General features: G+C 37.5%; 1 protein-coding gene and 1 pseudogene across 1 annotated transcript in view; one reads left to right on the top strand and one right to left on the bottom strand.

The window, feature by feature from the left end:
- The window catches only part of ANKS1B (ankyrin repeat and sterile alpha motif domain containing 1B), a 1440110-nt gene that overhangs the window by 561250 nt on the left and 856540 nt on the right, over positions 1 to 22320 (top strand). The window lies entirely within an intron of this gene.
- Positions 8357 to 9287, bottom strand: LOC141510892 (alpha/beta hydrolase domain-containing protein 17A pseudogene; annotated as a pseudogene).

Below are 22320 nucleotides of genomic sequence, written 5' to 3'. Positions count from 1 at the left end.
GAATAAAGACATCACATTCCACACATGAATCTGAGTCACACTCTCCTCGTAGTGTTCTTAGTATTCATGGGAGAGAATGGGTACAAATCTAGAGGAACTTAGTAATGAAGCATATCAAGGAGAGATCTCTTGTCTTGAGAGAAACTTTCATTCTTCACCTGCTTTTCTTCAGTATATTGTCTGCTGGTATATACTGCTTCCTAGTTGGGCAAATGCTCTTTATATGCTCTAATGCAATATAGCTTTTCAAAACACTCTCCCCCTTTAATTCTCATTGGAGTTAATCTGTAAAGTAGTTCCCTTGAAGGCAGTTCCCTATAAAGAAAAACTCTTTAGGCTAGTTTTCTCTGGGCATTTGAGCTTATTCTGTTCCAGGATGCTGTTTGGTCTGATTAAGTTATAGTAAATAGAATTCACAGTGAACTACCTCCTTGACTCTAAACATGTCAAACACACCCATTTGGCTCTTCATTTCCCAAGATTTTGCAGCATCCAGTCAAATCTCCTCATCAGCACAGTAGCTGCAAGGTCTGCCTTTCCTCTTTCTGCTTTCCTTCTTTGAGCTGGAGGCAGCAAAGAAGAATAAACCATCCTAAGAGTCTTCATGTTTCTTAAGCACAGTATCTGCAACTGATTCTCTTCTCTGAGAATGAGCCTGATCTAGCTAATTTAGGAATCGTGGAGTTGAAGCCTTCTGGCAATGTCCTACCGTCAGTCTCTTCAGTCAACTCCAAGAAAGTTACTTTTCACCTATTATTCTGCCAGAGTCTATCATCTCTTCAGTTTCAGTCTGCTAGCCCCTCTTCCAATTCTTCTTTATTTCTGAATTTTTTATTAATAATTTTTCTCTCCCCAACCCATTTGTGTGATAAGAGTAAAACACATCTTGTAACAAATATTCATAGTTAAGGAAAACAAATTTATACATGGTCTATGACCAAAAATATATGTCTTATTTTGAATCTTGTGCCTATCACCTCTGTGATAAGAGGTGGGTAACATTATTTTTTAATCAGAGACCTCTTGAAATAATGATTGGTAATTTTGTTGATCTGAATTATACGATCTCTTATAGTGTGACTTTAAAATGTTGCACAGGACATCTGCCCTATGCAGGAGTCAGGAAGACCTGAGTTCAAATTTGTCCTCAAATATTTGACCTTGATTATGTCACTTAAGCCTGACTGTCTTGCATCAAGGGCCATCTTCAGTCATCCTGATTCATCCCTGACCACTGGATCCAGATAACTACAGAGGAGAAAGTGAGATTGGTGGCTTAGCACAACATCCTTTCACTCAAATCCAGTTTGCTTCCTTGTTCTGCCATCTCTTCCCTGATGTCATGATCTTCTTTGAGAATGAAGGACAGATATCAATCACTGATCAATTATTGTACATGCTTTCCCCCTGGTTCTGTCCTATATCAATTCATATTCATTTTTGGAACTGCCCTCTTTGTCCTAATTACATAATAATCTCACATTTCATACATGTGCCATATTTTGTTTAGCTGTTCTCTGTTTTATTTACAATTCTTATTTTTTTTTTGTTTTGCTTTATTTGTTTTTAGGTTTTTGCAAGGCAATGGAGTTAAGTGGCTTGCCCAAGGCAACACAGCTAGGTAATTATTAAGTGTCTGAGGCCAGATTTGAACTCAGGTACTCCTGTCTCCAGGGCCTGTACTCTATCCACTGCACCACCTAGCTGCCCTCTTATTTGCAATTCTTACAGACTACCAAAATAGCTGCTATAAATGTATGGGTATATGCGGTTCTTTTTGATTTTGATAGGTTTTTATACTAAAGACCTAGTATTAGTATCCAAGGTTATATATTCATAACTATTATTATAACTCTATAACTAATATCCAAAGGTTATGTATATAGTTTAGTAACTTTTGAGACATACTACTAAACTGTTTTCCATATTGGTTAGATGATTTCACAGTTCTACCAACGGTACCTTAATTTACCAGTTTTCCCGAAGTCTTTCTTCCCTTTGAGAGCTGTTCATATCCTTTGACCATTTATCAGTATTCACTTTTTGTAAGATTTTGAGCACCAAATTTTTCTTCTGACCTACCTGCATATATAATCATGTCAAACATATTTCCTTAGTAGTCATTTGTGAAAGAGAAATCAGAATAAAAAAGAAAAATCAATGTGAGAAAAAAAACATACAACATATTTTAAAAAGTGAAAATAGGATGCTTTGGATTACATTCAGGCTCCACAGCTCTTTATCTGGATGAGGATGACCTTTTCCATCATGTCTTTCATAATTATCTTTAATCATTGTATTGCTGAGAAGAGTCAAATATATCACAGTTGATCATCATATAATGTTGCTATTGAGATGTACCATAATTTTCTGATTCTGCTGGCTTCACTCAGCATCAGTTCATTGAAATCTTTCAGGTTTTTCTGAAATCTGCCAGCTCATGATTTCTTTCAGAACAATAGTATTTCATGACATTAATGTACCACAATTTGTCCAGTCACTCCCTGATCAATGGACTCCACTTCTTTGGCACTACAAAAAGAGCTGCTAAAAATATTTTTGTATGTAAAGGTCCTTTTCCCTTTTTTTATGATCTCTTTGGGTTGTAGACCTGGCATTGGTATCATTACATCAAAGGGCATGCATAGTTTTATTGCCCTTTGAGCACAGTTTCAAATTGGATCAGTTCACCAACAATGAATTCATCTTTCAGTTTTCCCAAATCCTCTCCAGTACTGACCATTTTCCTTTTCTATCATCTTAGCCAATCTGATAGGTGTGAAAGTGATACTTCAGTTGTTTGAATAAGCATTTCTCCAATCAATAATGATTTAAAGCATTTTTTCATAGGACTATGGATAACTTTAATTTCTTCATCTGAAAACTACCTGTTTTTAGTCTTTTATTATTTATCAATTGGGGAATGACTTTTATTCATATATATTTGACTCAGTTCTTTATATATTTTATAAATGAGTTCTTTAAGAGGAATTCTTCCTTGTTCTCTTAATTGGCTGATGATGTCACCCTTTATTGTCAAAATACCACACCCTGTTCAACTTTATTTTGGTATGAGATGTGAGATGCTGGTCTATGCCTAGTTGCTGCCATACTATTTTTCAGTTTTCCCAGCAGTTTTTGTTAAATAGTGAGTTTTTATCAGGGAAGTTAATGTTTAACCATTTATTATAATCAGGGAATTCTATTCTTCTCAGTGACTTAAATTAGAACTTCCTGGAATGCTTTCACTTTTAAAAGGAAGAATTCACTAACCTCCCTCTTTGAAGGTGACATAAATCACCCTAAACAGTTATGTCTCATTGTTTTTTTTAGATTTCTTCTTGTAGTCTTAAAACAACTATATATAAGAATGAGTATATATAATATATAGTGTCCTTAATTTTCTTACTTATGCTTTTTCAGTTCCTAATAATAAAAATTATCTTTCCCCTTAAGCAAACATTACATAGAAAACTGGGCATCTTTCTAATTTTTTACAAGGTGATTTGAATCTTCATACATCTGTCACTGTTAATTTTCTGTTCTAAACTCATCTAAATCTCATTTAAAAACTGTTTGTATATACATATTTTAACAGATTTTATTTATCCAAATTTCTTTTTACCACTCCTTTATAGTATCAAACTATTCATTTTGACCAAAATAATATCTTGCATTCTTCACTAGTTGGCATAACTTTTTCTTTTTTAAAAATTTTCTTCAATTTATTAACACATTACTAAAATATTCTTGTTTAAGAGTAAACATAATACCCTTTCCACCACAAAAATATAAACCCTCATGAGAAATAAAGTAAAATATAAAGAGAAAAAAATGTGTTTCAGTCTGTGTTACAATGCCATTAGCTCTGTCTCAGGTAGATCACATTCTTTATCGTAAGTCCATCATAGAAGTTACTTCCATATTTTTCCACAGTTGCTGTTGCTGATTATAATTCCCTCCATCCATTCCTCCCCACAACCATCTATTATATTTTCTCTCTCCTTTCACTCTGTCCCTCTTCAAAAATGTGCTGTGGGGCAGCACCAGCCCTGGGGCCAAGAGACCCCAAACCTACATCCCACCCAGAGACCCAGCAACCACCTGGCCCTGTGGTCCCAGACAAGCCACCCAATCCCACCACATTGCAAAAAGTGCAAAAGAAAATGTGTTATATCTGACTGTCCTCTGCTATGATCTACCCACTCCTCTATTATCCACATCCCCCCTTTCCTCCCTCTGTCCCCCTTCTCTCCTTTTTCTTCTAGATGTCTAGACCCTATTGAGTGTGTATATGCTGTTTTCACTCTGAGCAGTCTCCATTGAGAATGAAGGCTCCCTCATTCCCCCGTGCTTTCCCCACTTCCATACCATCGCAAAAGCTAAATGAAATATTTTCTATATGAAATATCTTAGCCTATTCTACCTCTCCTTTCTCTTACTCCTAGCATATTTTCCCTTTCACCCATTGACTCCATTTTTACAATATATTATATCTTCAAATTCAGCTCTTTCCTGTGCCTCATCTATAAAAGTTCCTTCTATGTAGTGGATAGAGGCCCTGGAGTCAGGAAGATCTGAGTTCAAATTTGACCTCAGACACTTAACAATTAAGTAACTGTGTAACCTTTAACAAATCACTTAACCCCATTGCCTTGCAAAAACTAAAAAAAAGTTCCTTCCACTTCTTCTATTAAATGAGAAGGTTTATATGAATATTCTCAGTATCATCTTTCCATGCAGGAATAAATGCAATTCATTATCATCATTAAGTCCCTCATAATTTACCCTTCTCCTCCACTCTCTATGTTTCACCTGAGTCCTGTACTTGAAGATCAAACTTTCTGTTCAGCTCTGCTTGTTTCAACAGGAACATTTGAAATTTCCATTTCATTTAAAGTCCATCTTTTCCCCTGGAAGAGGATGTTCAGTTTTTCTGGGTAGTTGATTCTCAGTTGTATTCCAGTCTCTTTTGCCTTCTGAAATATTATATTCCAAGCCCTACGAGCCCTTAATGTGGATGCTGCTAAATCCTGTGTGATCCTAACTGCAGCTCCATGATATTTGAATTGTGTCCTTCTGGCTGCTTGTAATATTTTATCTTTTACTTGGGAGTTCTAGAACTTGGCTATAATATTTCTAGAGGTTGGTTTTTTTTTTTTTAATCTCTTTCCAGGGAGATCGGTGGATTCTCTCAATTTCTATTTTGCCCTCGGTTTCTAGCCTAGCAGGACAATTTTTCTGTAGAAATTCTTTAAAAATGAGGACAAAGCTCTTTTCCTGATCATGACTTTCATATAGCCCAATAATTTTTAAATTATATTTTCTGGATATGTTTTCCAGATCAGTTTTTTCAATGAGATATTCCACATTTTCGTCTAGTTTTTTATTCTTTTGGTGTTGATTGCTTGGGTCTTGATTTCTCACAAAGTTATCAGCTTCCTTTAGTTCCATTCTACATCTGATTGTTTTCCTCAGAATGCTTTCTTATTTCCTTTTCCATCTGGCCAATCTGCTTTTTAAATCATTCTTCTCAATTATTCTTTGAGCCTCTTTATCCATTTGACCTAAGCTGGTTTTTAACATGTTATTTTCTTCAGCATTTTCTTGGATCTCCTTGACTAAGCTGCTGACTTGGTTTTCATTATTTACTTGTATCTCTCTCATTTCTCTTCCCAATTTTTCCTCTACCTCCCTTACCTGATTTTCAAAATCTTTTTTGAGCTCTCATAGCCTGAGCCAAACTTCTATATTTCTTGGAATTTTTAGATGTAGAAGCTTGGACTTTCTAATCTTTAGAGTGTGTGTGTGTGTTTTGGTCTTCCATGGGACCAAAGTAATTGTCTATGGTCAGGTTCCTTTAGTTTTCTTTTCTGTTTGCTCATTTCCCCAGCCTGTGCTTGGTTTTGGGGTGCTTCCTGTATTTTTGAGTATTCTTGGCACAAGGACCTCAGTATGTGAGGCTCTGACTGGTTTCCTGGTCTGTGGATGACAACAAGTGCACCCCTCTGCCCTGGGGCTGTGGGGGGGGTCCCTGCTTTTTAGGGAACCCAGACCATGACCAGGGTCTGAATATGGTTAAATTTCCAGAATCCTATCCCAAGGACAGAGGACAGACCTCGGCAGTCACCCTCCATTCCCTTACCTTCTGTGGGCTGATCGTGGAGGGAGCAGCTTCCAGGAGGCTCCCACTGGGCAGCTCCATGGGCCTGCCTCTGTTTCCTGGAATCTGGGTTGCACTGAGGAGGGCCACGTTGGCTTGGGCTTTGAGCTCACTCTGGTTGAGGTCTCCCTGCTGATCTCCCAAGTTGTGCTTGGTGCTCCCTGGGATGCAGGCCAGGAAACTGCTTCTGCTGCCGGGAGGCCCCAGGTACCCTAGGGCTGCTCCTGGAAGGCTGAAGTTACTTTGTTCTGGAGCTGCCGCCCCTCCAACTCCACGGAACAGAGGTTTTCCACCATTTTTCAGGTTACCTGGGGCTAAAGAATTGCCTCACTGGATTTCTGTGGGTTCTGTCTCTTAAAAATTTAGTTAGAGTCACAATTTTAAGGTTTTTGAAATATTTTGGAGAGATCACTTAAGAGAGGCTCTTCTCCTGCTGCCTTCTTTGATCTGCTCCCCTCCCCCAATTTTTCTTTTCTTTTTTTAAAAGATTTTATTTATTTTGAGTTTTACATTTTTTCCCCTAATTTTATTTCCCTCCCCCCCCACAGAAGGCAATTTTCCAGTCTTTACATTGTTTCCAAGGAATACCTTGATCCAAACTGAATGTGATGAGTGAGAAATCATATCCTTAAGGAAGAAAAATAAAGTATAAGAGATAGAAGAATTACATAATAAGATAACTTTTTTTCCTAAATTAAAGGTAATAGTCCTTGGTTTTTGTTCAAATTCCACAGTTCTTGCTCTGGATACAGATGGTATTCTCCATTGCAGACAGCTCCAGATTGTGCCTGATTGTTACATTGAATGAGCAAGTCCATCAAGGTTGATCATCGCCCCTATGTTGCTGTTAGGATGTACAATGTTCTTCTGGTTCTGCTCATCTCACTCAGCATTAGTTCATGCAAATCCCTCCAGGCCTCCCTGAATTCCCATCCCTCCTGGTTTCTAATAGAACAACATTTTTTTTAAGGGTATGTTCTTCCTGTCCTTCTTGATAATACAAAGATACTTGCGGAAAAGTTGCACCTTAGAGACCTGGGCCTTTATATTTGTACTCTCTCTCTCTCCCTCCCTCCCTCTCTCTCTCTCTCTCTCTCTCTCTCTATGTATGTGTGTGTGTGTGTGTGTGTGTGTGTGTATAGTTTTGTAGTTGAATATTTTTATGAATACATGCTCTCTCTCTCCTTCATTAGAGTATAAACCCTTTGAAGACAGGGAAAATTTCTGTTTTCTATTTTTACATTTTAGCACTTAGCATGAACCTAATACTTAATAAATACTTGTTGAATGTTTGTTTCATAAAATTCCATTTAAGAGACATTTATTTAATGCTTCTAGGTCATAATCAGCAGATTCAGAACTGGAAGGAACCTGTCATCTGAATCAAATGCTATATTTTATAGATGAAGAAACTAAGCCCCAAAGAGTGGGTGACTTGTTCAAAGTAACATAGAGCTTAAATCTTAGAGTTGAGACTTGAACCCAAGTCCTCTATCTCTTTTGGTAAAATTTTAAATCTTTAATTTCTTTGTTTTTGCTTCCAAAATGAGTGTAGATATATTTCTTTCTATCTGTATATCTGTATATGTTGGGGAAAGTGGGTAAGGGGTGTCTGGGTATCTGGAATCATGAAGGGCCCTGCTGGGAGGGAGCCACCTTAAGGCTTGGAGTGTGGTAGGAATATCCCGCCCTGAGTGGCAGGGAGAGGGAAGGCAGGTATTTCCTCATCCAGTCACTGTCTTACTAGAAATATAGAATTTTGGGGGAGGGATGTTGGGAAGAATGAGGTCCACTGAGGTCCTCCCCTACCACACTTGGCAGATGTATTATTGCTATTGTCCTGGTAGAGGGAAGGGAAGCAGGAGAGGAGGGGGTGTGGATTGACTAGCCCCTCCCAGGTGGTGGAGGCAGCCTCAGTGTTAGCAGCAGTTTGGAGTCATCACTGTGGACATTGTAGGGAGAAAGATGGGGGTCATTCTGTCCCTCCTCTCTCTCCTGGAAGGGGTGTGATATCAGAAGAGGCCATGGGCATCAGATCCGGAGAGTCAAGCCCAGGGGTGGGGAGTCCTCCCCACTTCTAAATCCTCCAGTGGGCTGACCCTGTTGAGTTCTCATTCTTCAGCAGTGTTTCCAAGCTCCCAGTGGGTTCTCTGGGATTGTCTGCCTGGTGGTGCCCATAGTGCTCTGATGGGTTCACTGAGGGCCTCCGTTGTTCTGCTTTGTTAACTCCTGTGAGATGACCTTGTGAAGGTGCTCCAAGTATTGGCTATAGAACTTGATGTCGTTGTGCCCAACACCCTCCACCCAAAGTGGCTCCACAGCTTTTGGGCAGTGCTCATACAGTGCTAGTCCATGGGAGAAGTCAGTCACCTCATCCTCAGTGCCTTGAATTATCAGCACAGATGATGTGATCTTAGAGACCTTCTCAATGTTGGGGAAGGCATCAAAACAATAGGTCTTTTTGGTGTCAGAGAAGGTCGTCCTCAAGCCCAAGGTGAGGGGAGAATGCAGCCCCACAGCAGTACACTTATAACGTGAGGCCAGGTCCACAGTGGGCATGGTTCCAATGCTCTGCCCATATAAGATGTTCTCTGGGCTGATGCCATACCTGGTCTAAGGGGCCTGTTGAGCAGTGTCGATGTCAGCATAGAGATTCTTCTCGGAGGGTTTTCCTGAACTCACCCCGTAGCCTGAGTAGTTTATAAGATGAGATGTTGCAGTTGATGCGGGTGCCCAGGCCGATGTAGAAGCTGCTCATCTGACCCAGGTCCACTGCATAGCCATGGGAAAATAGAACTGTGAACCTGGCCCCTGGCACACCTGGCACACAGTGGACTTACATACAGGAAATGCGGCTCCCCCTACTGCTCTTGGTAAAGAAGACTTCAATTGCTTTGAATACTGGAAGTTAGCTAGCTCTGTCAGGTGCAATTTCCAATGACCCAGGACCACCCCCCAGAGCCCCACCCTGGGGGGGACCCCTTCCACTGGAACCTGGCTCTGGTTCTGCCATAAGGGAATAGGTAGGCTCTGGAGACAGGAAGGCCAGTTCTTCTGGGATTTGGCCAGGACAGGGTAGGCAGCAGAAGAGGTAGCGGAGCTGGCTGATGGATAGGCTGTTCATGGCAGAGCGGGAGTCACACTGATGGGAGGGAGGAACCCCCCAGATTCAAGGTTACAGTACCCAAAGCTCGGGGGACACAATGTCTTCAAAGCAGAATATGCTTTTTATTTTTTGTTTTTCAAAACACAAGTGGGAAAGATTGTGCTGTGCTTCCCCTCAGCCTCCACCCTGGACAAAGCAGCTGTTAAGAGAGCTGGACAGGAAACCATTATGGTCTGAGCCCAGCCATAAGGGACACCTGGGCCATTCTCCTCCAAGCTCCAGCTAGAGAAGGCTGCCCCATGCCCAGCCTGGCCCCTGATCCCGGCTGGCTTGGGATCCAGACACTCTCCACTCGTCCTCACCACTCTGGCGGCTGCTGGTTCCTTAACATATTTTGTGTATGCATTATAGGTGATAAAGATTAAGGTAAAATAATGTCTTCCTTCAAGGATCTCAGATTCTACTAATCTGAGTTCAAATTGTAGCTTTGCTGAAAAATAGCTTTTACATTCTGGTACCAAACCTTTCCAGAATTCTGTCATGGGGAAGCAGTGTATAGAGCACCAGCCCTGGAGTCAGGAGGACCTGAGTTCATAACTGGCCTCAGACACTTAATAATTACCTAGCTGTGTGGCCTTGGGAAAGACACTTAACCCCATTGCCTTGTAAAAATCACCAACAATAAAACAAAATAGAATTATGCCATAGTAAATTCCTCCATGAATACCACATTCCAATCCATGCTTTGTGGATAGAATTTTATTTCCCCAAACCATTTGCTCATGTTGCTCCCTATGCCTCCTCCCTTCTCTACTTTTTAATTCTTGTTTTCTGCTATTTTAAAGATTTTATTTATTTTGAGGTTTACAATTTTCCCCCCTTACTTCCCTCCCCCCACCTCCCACAGAAGGCAATTTGCCAGTCTTTACACTGTTTCCATGGTATACACTGATCCAAAGTGAATGTGATGAGAGAGAAATCATATCCTTAAGGAAGAAACATAAAGTACAAGAAATGCCAAGATCAGACATATTGGGTTTTTTTTTCTAAATTAAAGGTAATAGTTCTTGGTCTTTGTTCAAACTCCACAGTTCTTTCTCTAGATACAGATGGTATTCTCCATTGCAGACAGCCCCAAATTGTTCCTGATTGTTGCTGTGATGGAATAAGCAAGTCCATTACTTTTAATTCTTATTTATTCTATTATCTACACCTCAAGTGTCATTACTTTCATACCTTTCTTTTCTTTCCTTTCTCCTCCTCCTAAATCTTCTCCCTTATCCCCTTCTATTTCCATTTTTATCTCCATCTTCATTTCCATTTCTGTTAGATATCTCCATCTCCATCTTGCCATTTTCCATGAGTTCAGTTTTTATCTCTGCCATTTCCTTCCAGATCTATTTATAACTCACCTTTCTCTCCTGAGACCCACAGTCTCATAACCAATTGCTTTCTGGACATCTCCAGATGAGTGCTACATAGATATTTGTGTTCATTACCTTTCCTCCTTCCTTCTAACTTCCCTTTTTCTGTCCAGGATGCCATCAACATTGTATTGAGGAAAGACTGAACCCTTGGAATCATTCTTGATTCTTGTGCTCTTCTCTATCACTATGTCTATATATTATCATTTTACTCATAGGGTCACCACACTAACTTGGGCACTCATTCCCTCTAGTCTGAGTTATTTATTCCATTAGTCTCCTGATTTTTGTGCTTTTCACCAGTCTCACCCCACACCACTCCATCCTCCATATGCTTTTCAAATTGATATTGCTTTAGTGTTTGTCTGACCTTTTCACTTTCTCATAGATAAAGCTTCATTCTTCCTTTCTGATTTTAAGAATTAAATAAGGAGTAGCAAGGTGATATAGTGGTTAGAGCAATAGCTCTGAAGTCAGGAGGACCTGAGGTCAAATGCAGTCTCAGACATTTAATAATTACCTAGCTGTGTGACCCTAGGCAAGTCACTTAACCCCATTATCTTGCAAAAACCAATAAAAAATTAAATAAAAACTCTACAATTTTACATGTAAAGCTCCTTGTAAGCTGGTTCCAACTTATCTTTCAAGGATGATGCTATATTGGCTATCTTTGAGAACTCAAATTTCCAGTCAAATTTTCCTAATCATAGTTAATAAATATTTATGAAGCACTCTTTTTTGAGGCACTGTGTTCCCATTGGGAATAAAAAAAAAGGGCAAAGGATATTTCCTGCCCTCAAAGAGTTCACAATTTAATAGATAAAGGCAACAGATAAAAATAAGCTGAGAAGAGGAAGGGGAAAAGGATGCCCAATAATGTAGCATGATGAAATCTATGGAATGCAACTTTATAGGAAATGGTTTTCCTGGAGCTCCACTCATGGCTCCACCCTCTCCATTCAGAGGGAGGGAAAGCTGGCAGGGGCAGAGAAGTAAAGGTTTCAGTTGATATGGTCTTACAAAGATGAAATTCTAGAGAACATGATGAAATTCAGGAGTATAGTAGGTAGAAAATGATGACATCTCTCCTTGATTCCATCGTAGTGGTGTTGCACAGCTTTCTCTCATTTCTGGAATGTTTTCTCTACCCTTACCTCTCCAATTCTTTTCAAAGTTCAGTTCAGGTATGATTATTTCAGTTTTTGCTTCCCTCTTCCAAACCCAAAATTACTTTTAATATTTTCCTTTATCTAGCTATGTACATATTTTATCACCTTTTTCACACTTCCGGCAATTACTATTGTCTTCCTTTCTAAGGCTATTGTTGATCTATTGTAGTGTATCTGGCATACACATAATTATTATATACATGCTGTCCACCCAGTTAAAATGTAAGCTCCTTGAAAGAAGGGATTGGTCTATTTTTCCTTTATTTTTCTTTGATATGTCTAGCACTTGGTACTATATCTGTCCTTTCTCAAAGTAAGAGATTATTAAATGCCTATTAAATGAACACCTCTACTGCCTTAGAATGCAAACCCCTTTTAGATGGGAAGTGTCTTATATTTTTGTTAAATTGAATTGGATGAAATTGAATTGAATTGAAGGCAATGATCCAATCGGCTGTTAACCCTCCTTCCCCAATATGAGCACTTTGCTTTCCATTTGGAGCCACAAAGGCCCAGCTAGAGACCTTAACATCTTCACTTCACTTTTTTGTGTTCCTTATAAGTGGTTAGAAGACCATAAAGATTCAAAATTCCTGTCTGGAGACAACTATTCAGTCACCTCTAGCTTTGCCTCCATTTGGCTTCCTTCTCCTCTAGAACGAGTAGCTTTTCAGGGCTATATTATTTCTGTACACAGTGTACAGTTGTTTTTTTAAGATTCTGATAAATTGTGGTCATTAAAAAAGGGAAAGTAATAACATTTTATGAGACTAGGATATCATAGCTAAAGTTCTAACATGTAATTAAATTCTGTCTCAGTGAAATTTTCAAGCATTCAATTAGAGCAATTTCTGCTTTTCACCCTGAGCTAGTAAGTGGTGAGACCAGGTACTTATTTTTTTAAAAAAAATTACTTTCACTGCTAAGAGAACGTGTTGTTGAAGTGGGAATGACAATGCAATGGGAGATACTGTTCATGGTGTCTTAGAGCTGGTAAACAGAAGAGGAAGTGAATGTTTGGGACAGAAGAATGGGAACAGATTCCAAGGGATTAGAGGTAGATTGATGAGATTTGATGGTCTGAGGCTTTAAAGGAGAAGTCAACTTCAGAGCAATGTAAGATTCAAGAATGAAAATCTTTTTTTTTTAAATTTTTTTTTTAGTTTTTGCAAGGCAATGGGGTTAAATGGCTTGCCCAAGGCCACACAGCTAGGTCATTATTAAGTGTCTGAGGTCAGATTTGAACTCAGGTCCTCCTGACTCCATGGCCAGTGCTCTAGCCACTGCACCACCTAGCCACCCCCAAGAATGAAAATCTTATGACAGAGCTGCAAGTGATATTGCGAGGAAAGAAAAGGAGGTGTCCATTGAGACTGATGAGGAGCTCATTGACTAACACAGATTTTATAACAGTAGTTAATTATTTTGCACTTATTAAATACCTGCTGTGTACCAGGTAGATACTACAGAGTCAGGTAAACCTGGGTTCCAACTCTTCTTTTTATTTCTCAGTGCCTTATCATCCATACTTTTCAGAGAAAGTGCTGAATTTCTCTGAGAGAGGTAATCTACTCATCTGGGATGTCTCTATCCCAATTAAATAACAAGTTTAGATCTTATATACTGATTTTTAGAGATATAAAGGCAAAAAATTAAACAGTTCCTGAACTGAAGGAGTTTCTATTCTCTAGCATATGTATCAGAGATGGAAGCAAATGGCTTAAAATAAGATTAAAAAAAGGTCATGGAACAGGATTAAATGTAAAAATGAAGCAAGATCCTAAATGAACTGAGATGCAATGACTAAATATGATAGATGATAGATAGATAGATAGATAGATAGATAGATAGATAGATAGATAGATAGTTGGTCAAATAGATAAATGGATAGATGGATAAAGAGAGATATATAGATGGATGGATAGATGGAGAGATAGAAATAAAAAGAAGGATGTGTAGAGAAAGGTAGAGTAATAGATGGATAAATTGATAAATAGAAAAATGATAGATGTGTAGATAGATGAATTATTGAATAGAAATGGCAATACATAGATGCATATATGGATAGAGATAGATTGAAGAATGGATAGAGAAAGATGATAGAAAAAATAGATGGATATAAGGATTAATAGGTAGAAAAATGATAGATGGATAGATAGATGAATAGATGAAAAGAGAGATACATAGATGCATAGGTGGATAGAGAAAGAGAGATAGATGATGGATGGATGAAAGATGGAGTGAGCATTTATTTTGTGCCAGATACTGTGCTAAGCACTGGAGGCTAAAAAAAAGTAAAAAAAGAAACCAGTTCTTTTTGTTAAAGAGTTTATGTTAGAATGGAGAAAAATGAGAGAGAAATAGGGTTTCCCTATAGAGGAAAAGTCTAGAAAGTCTTATCATTGCTGAAAGAGAAGTGAACATGTGAATTTCCTTCAATTTCACTGTTTTTTTTTCTGGTCAAGATCTCTCTGATTGGAGGAATAGGCCAAAGGGACAGAAACATCTCTGAGTTAAGAATACAGGGACAAATGAAGGAGGAAAGTTGGAAAAGCCTCCAGAATCAAGAGGGAAGTCAGGAGAGCAATGAAAGCAGTAAGATGATGAACAGTGTGAACAGAATCTTGTATTAAATGTCAAAAAACCAAAATAAAACAGAAAAACATGAAATGATCTTTATAAAAGCTACCTTGAGAAGAGGAAGGTCAGGAATGACCAGAACCATTAATTAAACCAAATGAAAAGATGAAAACAGATAACAGAAAGAAGGCAAAACTTGAATTCCTATTTTGCTTCTATCTTCCCTACAAAGAAGTAACCATTTTTTAAAATAAAAAAGCATGACAAAAAACAGGCAGCTGCTCACTGGACTTTCACCTATTGTAGAATTACTTCTCAAGGTTCTGAAACTATAGATAGAGCGCCTTGATGATAAGATGAAAGACCCCTATCCATAGGGCCAGGGAATCCCACAGCATCCAAATATCACAGAAGTTCCATTTCCTATCTAATCAGGCCTTGAGTTGAGACAGTGAGAAGGATGTCTTTGCATAATATTTCCCTCACTATGATTAACAAAATGTACAAGTCATGCCATATGTTGGCATAGTCTTCTTTAATTATGATGGATGGTTTTTAATACTAGATGCAACTGTTAAATCACTTTCAGTGTTCTTTGAGGAATCATGGTTAATGGGAGAGGTACTGCTAGGCTCAAGGCAGCCCTTCATGGTACTAGTTTTTTAAAAGGGAAAGGATGTATACATATACATACATACATACATATATATATATATATATATATATATATATATATATAATATCAGTGAGCTTGGCAATGATTTTTTATAAATAGCTCAAATGTGCCACTAACAAAACAGCTACTATAGGGGCAGCTAGGTGGTGCAATGGATAGAGCACGAACCCTGCACTCAGGAAGACCTGAATTCAAATCTGGCCTCAGACATTTAATAATTACCTAGGTGGGTAACCTTACGCAAGTCACTTAACCCATAGCCTTGCCAAAGACAAACAAACAAACAAAACTGCTATAGACCATCATGAATTTATCAAGAATAACTTATGGCAGACTGTCCTTATCCATATATATACATATATATGTATATATATATATTTATATGTACGTATGTATATAGATAGATAAATTCTTCTGGTCCTCAAAATCACACTGTGACTAAAACATGAGTGCTGATCCTATCTCTGTTTTATAATTAAGACCAGGATGATAGCGATTCAATGATTTCCTCAGGATACCACAGTAAATGACAGGACAAGATTCAAACTTAGCTCCTCTTGACTTCGATCCAAAACTGAATCCATCATGTTACCAAAGCTGTTCAAATTCACCATTTTTTCCAATTTTACTCAACTACTCAATCATGGGACTGGTCCAAATATAATACGCGTGGGTTTCAGCAAGACTTCTGTCAAATCTGTTTCTACGGCCAAAATCATGAGATGGGGAAGATGTTTGCTTACGTTGCTCTTGTATTTGTTGACTGACCAAACTCAAAGAATGTTGACTCGTAGATTGAGGTCAAATTGAGTAAAGTTTATAGTGGAAGAACACAAGATTTTTTTTTTACCTGATTCTATTGAAAGTTTTGTCTTCAATGGCGGTGACAATAGTTTAGTAGATGGCCATCTCAGATGAGAGACAGAAAATCATCGATTTGAAATCTGTTTCAGACTATTTTTTCTATTTGACCCAGGGCACAACATCTGACTTTTCTGGGATTTGGTTTCATTACCTATAAAATAAAGGGATTAGATTTAATGACATGTGCAATCATCAGATCTAAATCTATCATATTATGATTCTGTTGGCGACTTGGATAAATGCAAAAAAGCTATGGTATGAAATTTAAAAATGATGAAGCTAAAATGAATAACTAATAATTTGAATGTCAAAATCAAGGTCAAAAAGATTTCAACACACTGTAATGATGAACTCAATTTAGGGAGATGAAATATAGGGGTAATAATAGACTCAAGTATATTGACAATGCCACAATATTTCATATTTTCATGGAAAACTCTTATCTATTTGAAGGATGACATTAAAAGTAATGTCAAGAACAATTAATTTAAAATGTAATTTTTCTGGGAGACAGTTATGTCCATTTTGATTCTATTTAGCCTTAAATCTATTATCATCTTTCCTAAATAGCACTAAGGATTGCTTCCAAATTAAAGGAGCTAAATAAAAACATTTTATTTATTACTCCATATCTATGGAGAATATCAAACTATATGGCTTAATGAGAAAGCACATTAAATAGTTCTTTCATCTTGTGATGTATTATTCCAGTGCTATCAAAAAGTCATTTCAACTTGATAAATGTAAAAATTCTTAAAATATGCCTAAAGGGGTGGCTAGGTGGTGCAGTGGATAGAGCCCTGGCCCTGGAGTCAGGAGGATCTGAGTTTAAATCCAAGCTCAGACACTTAATAATTACCTAGCTCTGTGGCCTTGGGCAAGCCACTTAACCCCGTTTGCCTCACAAAAACCTAAAAATAAAAATATGCCTATAAAACAGAGACTAGATGACTTTAGGCTTGAATCCAGAGGTCACATCTATGCAATGCATGAGGGTGATATAGGCAAATATCATGATCTTTTCCAGACCAGATATATCAAGCATAAACATATCAAGGAGATGAACATGGCTGAATAAATTAAGATACTTACTGGCATTCTGAAATTAAAGTAGAATGGGAAAAACATGTTCAAATAATATTTATAAAATGCTCCTTCTAGTATGTACTTTTTGCATTATAATATGATCTATAACCCCTTTAAATGTATCTCAAAAATTCATAAAATATTAGAAAGTAGGACCAAAGTCACCCTTAGGTAGCCAAAGAAAGACTGATGCTTCATTGCTCTCTCCTTTCTTCTTTCTTCCTTTTCCTTTTCTTTCTTTCTACTCATCTTTGTTCTTCTCTCAGTTACTATTGAATATTTTTTGTTGATATACTGATGACTGAGCTTATGAGAATGTCACCATAGAGAGCCTTTCAATTCTGTTATTGAATCTTAGCCTTTTTATTGGCATCATCCAAATACAAATCACTTTAAGTGCTATTGGCAAATTCAGTATATACTGTTGTTCGATTTCATAATGCTTCATGAAGCAATATTTAATTATTTCAAAATTATATTTAGATGTTTCTTATCTATTTATCATGAACTTTAATCATGCATGAGAAGGAAGAAGAGAAAAAATGAAGGGAAATAAGAAAGAAAAAGAATAAGAAAGAAAAAAGAATGAGAACGAGCTTTTCTATAGCATTTTAATATTTTTTTAGGGTTTTTTTTTTGCAAGGCAAACGGGGTTAAGTGGCTTGCCCAAGGCCACACACCTAGGCAATTATTAACTGTCTGAGACCAGATTTGAACCCAGGTACTCCTGACTCTAAGGCCGGTGCTTTATCCACTGCGCCACCTAGCTGCCCCAGCATTTTAATATTTACAAAGTTTTTACACATATTCCTTCATCTGATCCTCACAGGAATCCCATGAAAAGTAAGTGATTATAACTTCCCATTTTACATATGAGAAAACTGAGGCTCTGAGAGGTTAAGTAATTTTCTTTTTTTCTTCTTTTCTTTTCTTTTCTTTTTTTTGGAAGGCAGTGAGGTTAATTGGCTGGCCCAAGGTCACCCAGCTAGATAATTGTTAAGTTTCTGAGGCTGAATTTGTACTTAGGTCCTCTTGACTACAGGATCTATCCAGCTGTCCCATGGGTAAGTAATTTTCATCAGGGTCAGGCTTCATAGATTATCTGTTAGATCTTGTTTCTCAAATAAATTTATGCATTTGGAAAAAACAAAAATATCACAAGTACAGAATGGAGGAGTCATAGTGGAATGGCATTCCACATGACAAAGACCTAAAGATTTCTAGTGGACCACAGAATTTATCTCCATCAGCAATTTGATGAGACAGAACATTTTTAGAAGCTAATGCAACTTTAGGAACCTAGATGGATGAACCCCTTATCAGAGATGTTCTGTAGCAGATATACTTAACATGAGATGTTTCAAAAATCTATGTTGTGCAGTGGATAGAGCACTGGCCTTGGAGTCAGGAGAACAGAAGTTTGAAAATGACCTCAGACACTTGGCTCTTTTTTTAATTTTAATTTTTTTTTTTATTTTTACAAGCCAATAGCATTGTGACTTGTCCAAGATCACACAGGTAGTTAATTCTTAAGTGTCTGAGGTCAAATTTGAACTCAGGTCCTAACTCTAAAGTTGGCGCTCTATCCATTGTGCCACCTAATTACTGCAGACACTTGACTCTTGCTCACTGTATGACCTCGGGAAAGTCACTTAACCCTGATTAACTCACATTCAGGGCCATCTCCAGTTATTCTGATTCATATCTGACCACTGGACTCAGATGACTCTGAAGGAAAAAGTGAGGCAGGTGACTTAGCATAGCACCCTCTCACTCAATTCCAGTTCATGTACTTGTCATGGCATCACTTCTCTGATGTCATGGTCTTCTTTGAAAATGAAGGGCAAAACATTGAACTTGCATGTGAAAAAAATAAGACCTTTATTTTCATTGTGCTTTTAGAATTTAAAAAGATTATTTTTCCTGAGGAGTCAAAAGGTGATTGCCAAAGGAGTCTGTGAAGAAAAAATGTTTAAGAACCCTGATCCTAGAGGGAATTCCCATCCAAGTTTGCATTAGATTGACTAAATGACCTCTGAGGTCCATTCCAATTCTGGACAATGATGTCCTGCCACAATTATTTACTAACTATCTGTGAACCTGGATAATTCACCCTTTCGGGACTTCTGGTTCCTCATCTGTAAGATCTAAAGAATCTTCCAATTTGGTACCCTGAGTAGAGAGAGGACTTTGGAGTCAAGTAAATCAGGATCCAGATCCTTCTTTTGACATATTTTGGCTTCATGATCCTGAGAAACTCACTTGACTTCTCAGTACTCTAGAAAACTCTAGGCCTATAAATGACTGGATAGGTAGAGGGGATTTTGGTAGAGGTGTTTCTTAATCAGGGATTTCCTGTAACCATAAAATTACAGGTCTAATACCTATTCCAACTATCACTGAAGATGTGATCTTTTAAGTATGATTTTATATTGGTTTATTGAGCAGCTTCTTAAGGAATTTCTCCTAAGCCACTCAGTTTATTAGTTTTTGTAGAAAAGTATTTGAAATCTTTAGGGGCAGAATTATTTCTGATTGAAGGACATAATGGTTTAGCAATGGCAAGGTTATATACTGCACTTCCTAACACTGAAACCCTGATACAGCCCTAGGCTTCTGTCATTGTCAGAACAGCAGGGAGCAACCTCCTCCTTCCGCTGTAGGAACTATTCCTCCTCTCTGGTAGTTCTTAGAATGGCCTGCACACCAGGTGGTTCACAGTGGCACTGTGATCACACCCATTGCCTCCCAAAGTTTTCCCACACTGAGATTTCCCTCTCAGTCCCAGACTTACTGTACATAAGAGATGTAGGCTCATTTTAGAAGAATAACAGAGACAAACCCAAAACAAAAAGGAATAGAAAAAAGTAGCTATTCTTGAAGCTATTTGGAAAGACAGACTTGATTCATCTCCAGGTCTTTTTATTCCTTTGTATAATTTCAGCCTTTGTGTATATCAAGGGATGCTGATGCCACTTCAGTCTCCTGTCTTAGAAGATCCAATCTCTTGCCCCTCCTTTTTATTTACCTATCTAAACTGGACTAAATTTTCCTTGTCTTATTTTCTCCTTCTATTTTTTTTAATGGAGAGATCAAAATCAACACTTATCATAAAATCAATGTTATTTCATATGGTGAAAACCCTGTTTAGGATGTCAAATGATAGAAATTTAATCTATGAGGTAGCGAATTCATTTTTCAAAAGCAGACTTATTTTTGTGATACTTTCTTGTACCTGTCAATTTTGTAGTAACAGTCCTCTTCCTCCAGAAAATCTACACTTATAATAAATAATGCAAATGAAACAGACAAACAAAAAAAGAACAGTATGGGTGTGTTTGTAATTATATGTTTCATTTAATACCTATTCAAAGGATATATACAACTTAGAGATAGTTTTAGTATTATATTCTATTTTGTTTTCCAGTTATGTTGACCTGTTGGTCCATTGTCTCTTTAAAACCCTTCTATATCTCTTATCTGTATGGTGGATTATATTTCTGTGCATTTTGAGTTAATTTTCCATGCCTTATACCCTCGACTAGATGATAAATTTCTGAAGGCGTGACAATAATGTTTTTTAAAAAAACAATATTTTATTTTTAACATTTTTTTCTTTTTAAATTTTGAGTTCCAAATTCTCTTTCTTTTAACACCTCCCCTACCCACTGAGAAGGCAAGTAATATGATATCAATTATACATGTGAAATCATGTAAAATATATTTCTGTATTTGATCATTTTTTTAAAAGCAAGAAAAATAAAGAGAGCAAGAAAATTATACTTCAATTTGCACACAGAGTTCATCACTTTTCTCTCCGGAGATTTTTCTCAACTAATGCACAATTTATTAGGCTAAGGTCACCATCCATCTTATGTATATTATTTAGTTTCTTTAATTCAGGAATCAGATCATTGTAAAACAGCCATGCTTTGAGAAGACATTTCAGATGGTTCATTCATTTTAAAACCCTTAGACCTCTGACTGTGATCAAGTCTGTCCATCAGAAGTTATTAACTCTTTGGAAGAAGGAAAGAAAGGAATAAGTAGCTCTATAAATGCTTTTGATTCCAAAAAATACAGAGAAGAATTTAATGACATGCCTAGGCTTGCTAAGTATTAGCTTTCTAATTGGGCTTTCTCCTTGCAAACTCAGAAAGCCTTCTTATCAGCTGTGCTGAAACAGAATACAGAGCAGTAGAATTTTATATTTCAAAATGGGTGGAGTCCTAGAGATCCTTGAGTTAAATTTGCTCATTTTACAGACAAGGAAGTAGAGGCCTAAGCCTGAAAGATTGGTCTCTTGTTTTAACATTCAGTTAAGTGAGTTTAAAAAAGAAGTTTTCTTTTTTTTCCCTTACACTTAACCAGTTCAGACCTAAGAATAGAAACAGAGAATATTAAGAAAAATACCCTGCTCCTAATTAGATACTAATTTACAAAACTCATTATTTCTATTTATAATCATTCAAATGAGCCCTATCTACCTTTTTTACACTGAAGAAGTCAAGTAGAGGAGTAATGGGTAGGAAGTTCAAGATAATGGATGGTCAGCTGAACTTGGAGTCAGGAAGATGCAAACTCATGTCCTACCAACCTTGCAGCCTTCACAAAGTGCCTAACATCGAATCCATTTCTATTGTCCTAGCTTAGTCTTAGTTTCTGGAGCATTAAAATGAGGTGGTTGGAATCAGGGGTCTTTAAGAACCCTTCTGTTCTAAATCTATGGGAATATCAGAGTACATCTGTTGCCCAGACTGTGATTGATTTGCAGTTGGCTGGACAAATCATGGAACTGATCTATCGCCACATCTTGGAAAGACCCAGTGTGTGTATTCTGTGACCTGGACTCAGAACTGAATAGGAGGAGAATGAGATTGCTTTGGGGGATTTGAAGAATATTTTGGAAGACCTCCAAACTTTTTTCTGAAACAAACCTTTTTTAAAAATGCTAATGATATTCTCCATGAGGACCTCTTTGTCTGTGAGTCATGGGATATCAGAATTTCTAAAAAAAACCTGAGATTTAAGCATCATCAGAAGAGTAAAGGATTGTAGTAGATTGCCCATGACCAACCAAGAATTGTGCAGGAGAAGCAGGTTAGAAGGATGAGGATGTCAGAAAGACACAGGTGCAAGAAAACTAATTGGAATGAGGAGATTTGGGTTTGTCTTTGTGTTCTGATATTGCCCAAGTGACCTTAGGTGAATCATTTAATGTCTTGGATCTTGGTCCTTTGACTATAAAAAGG

Source organism: Macrotis lagotis, chromosome 2, assembly GCF_037893015.1.
Source record: "Macrotis lagotis isolate mMagLag1 chromosome 2, bilby.v1.9.chrom.fasta, whole genome shotgun sequence".
Taxonomy (NCBI): Eukaryota; Metazoa; Chordata; class Mammalia; order Peramelemorphia; family Peramelidae; genus Macrotis; species Macrotis lagotis.
Note: the sequence above shows the minus strand (reverse complement) of the source record. Positions and strands in the feature narration are given on the sequence as shown.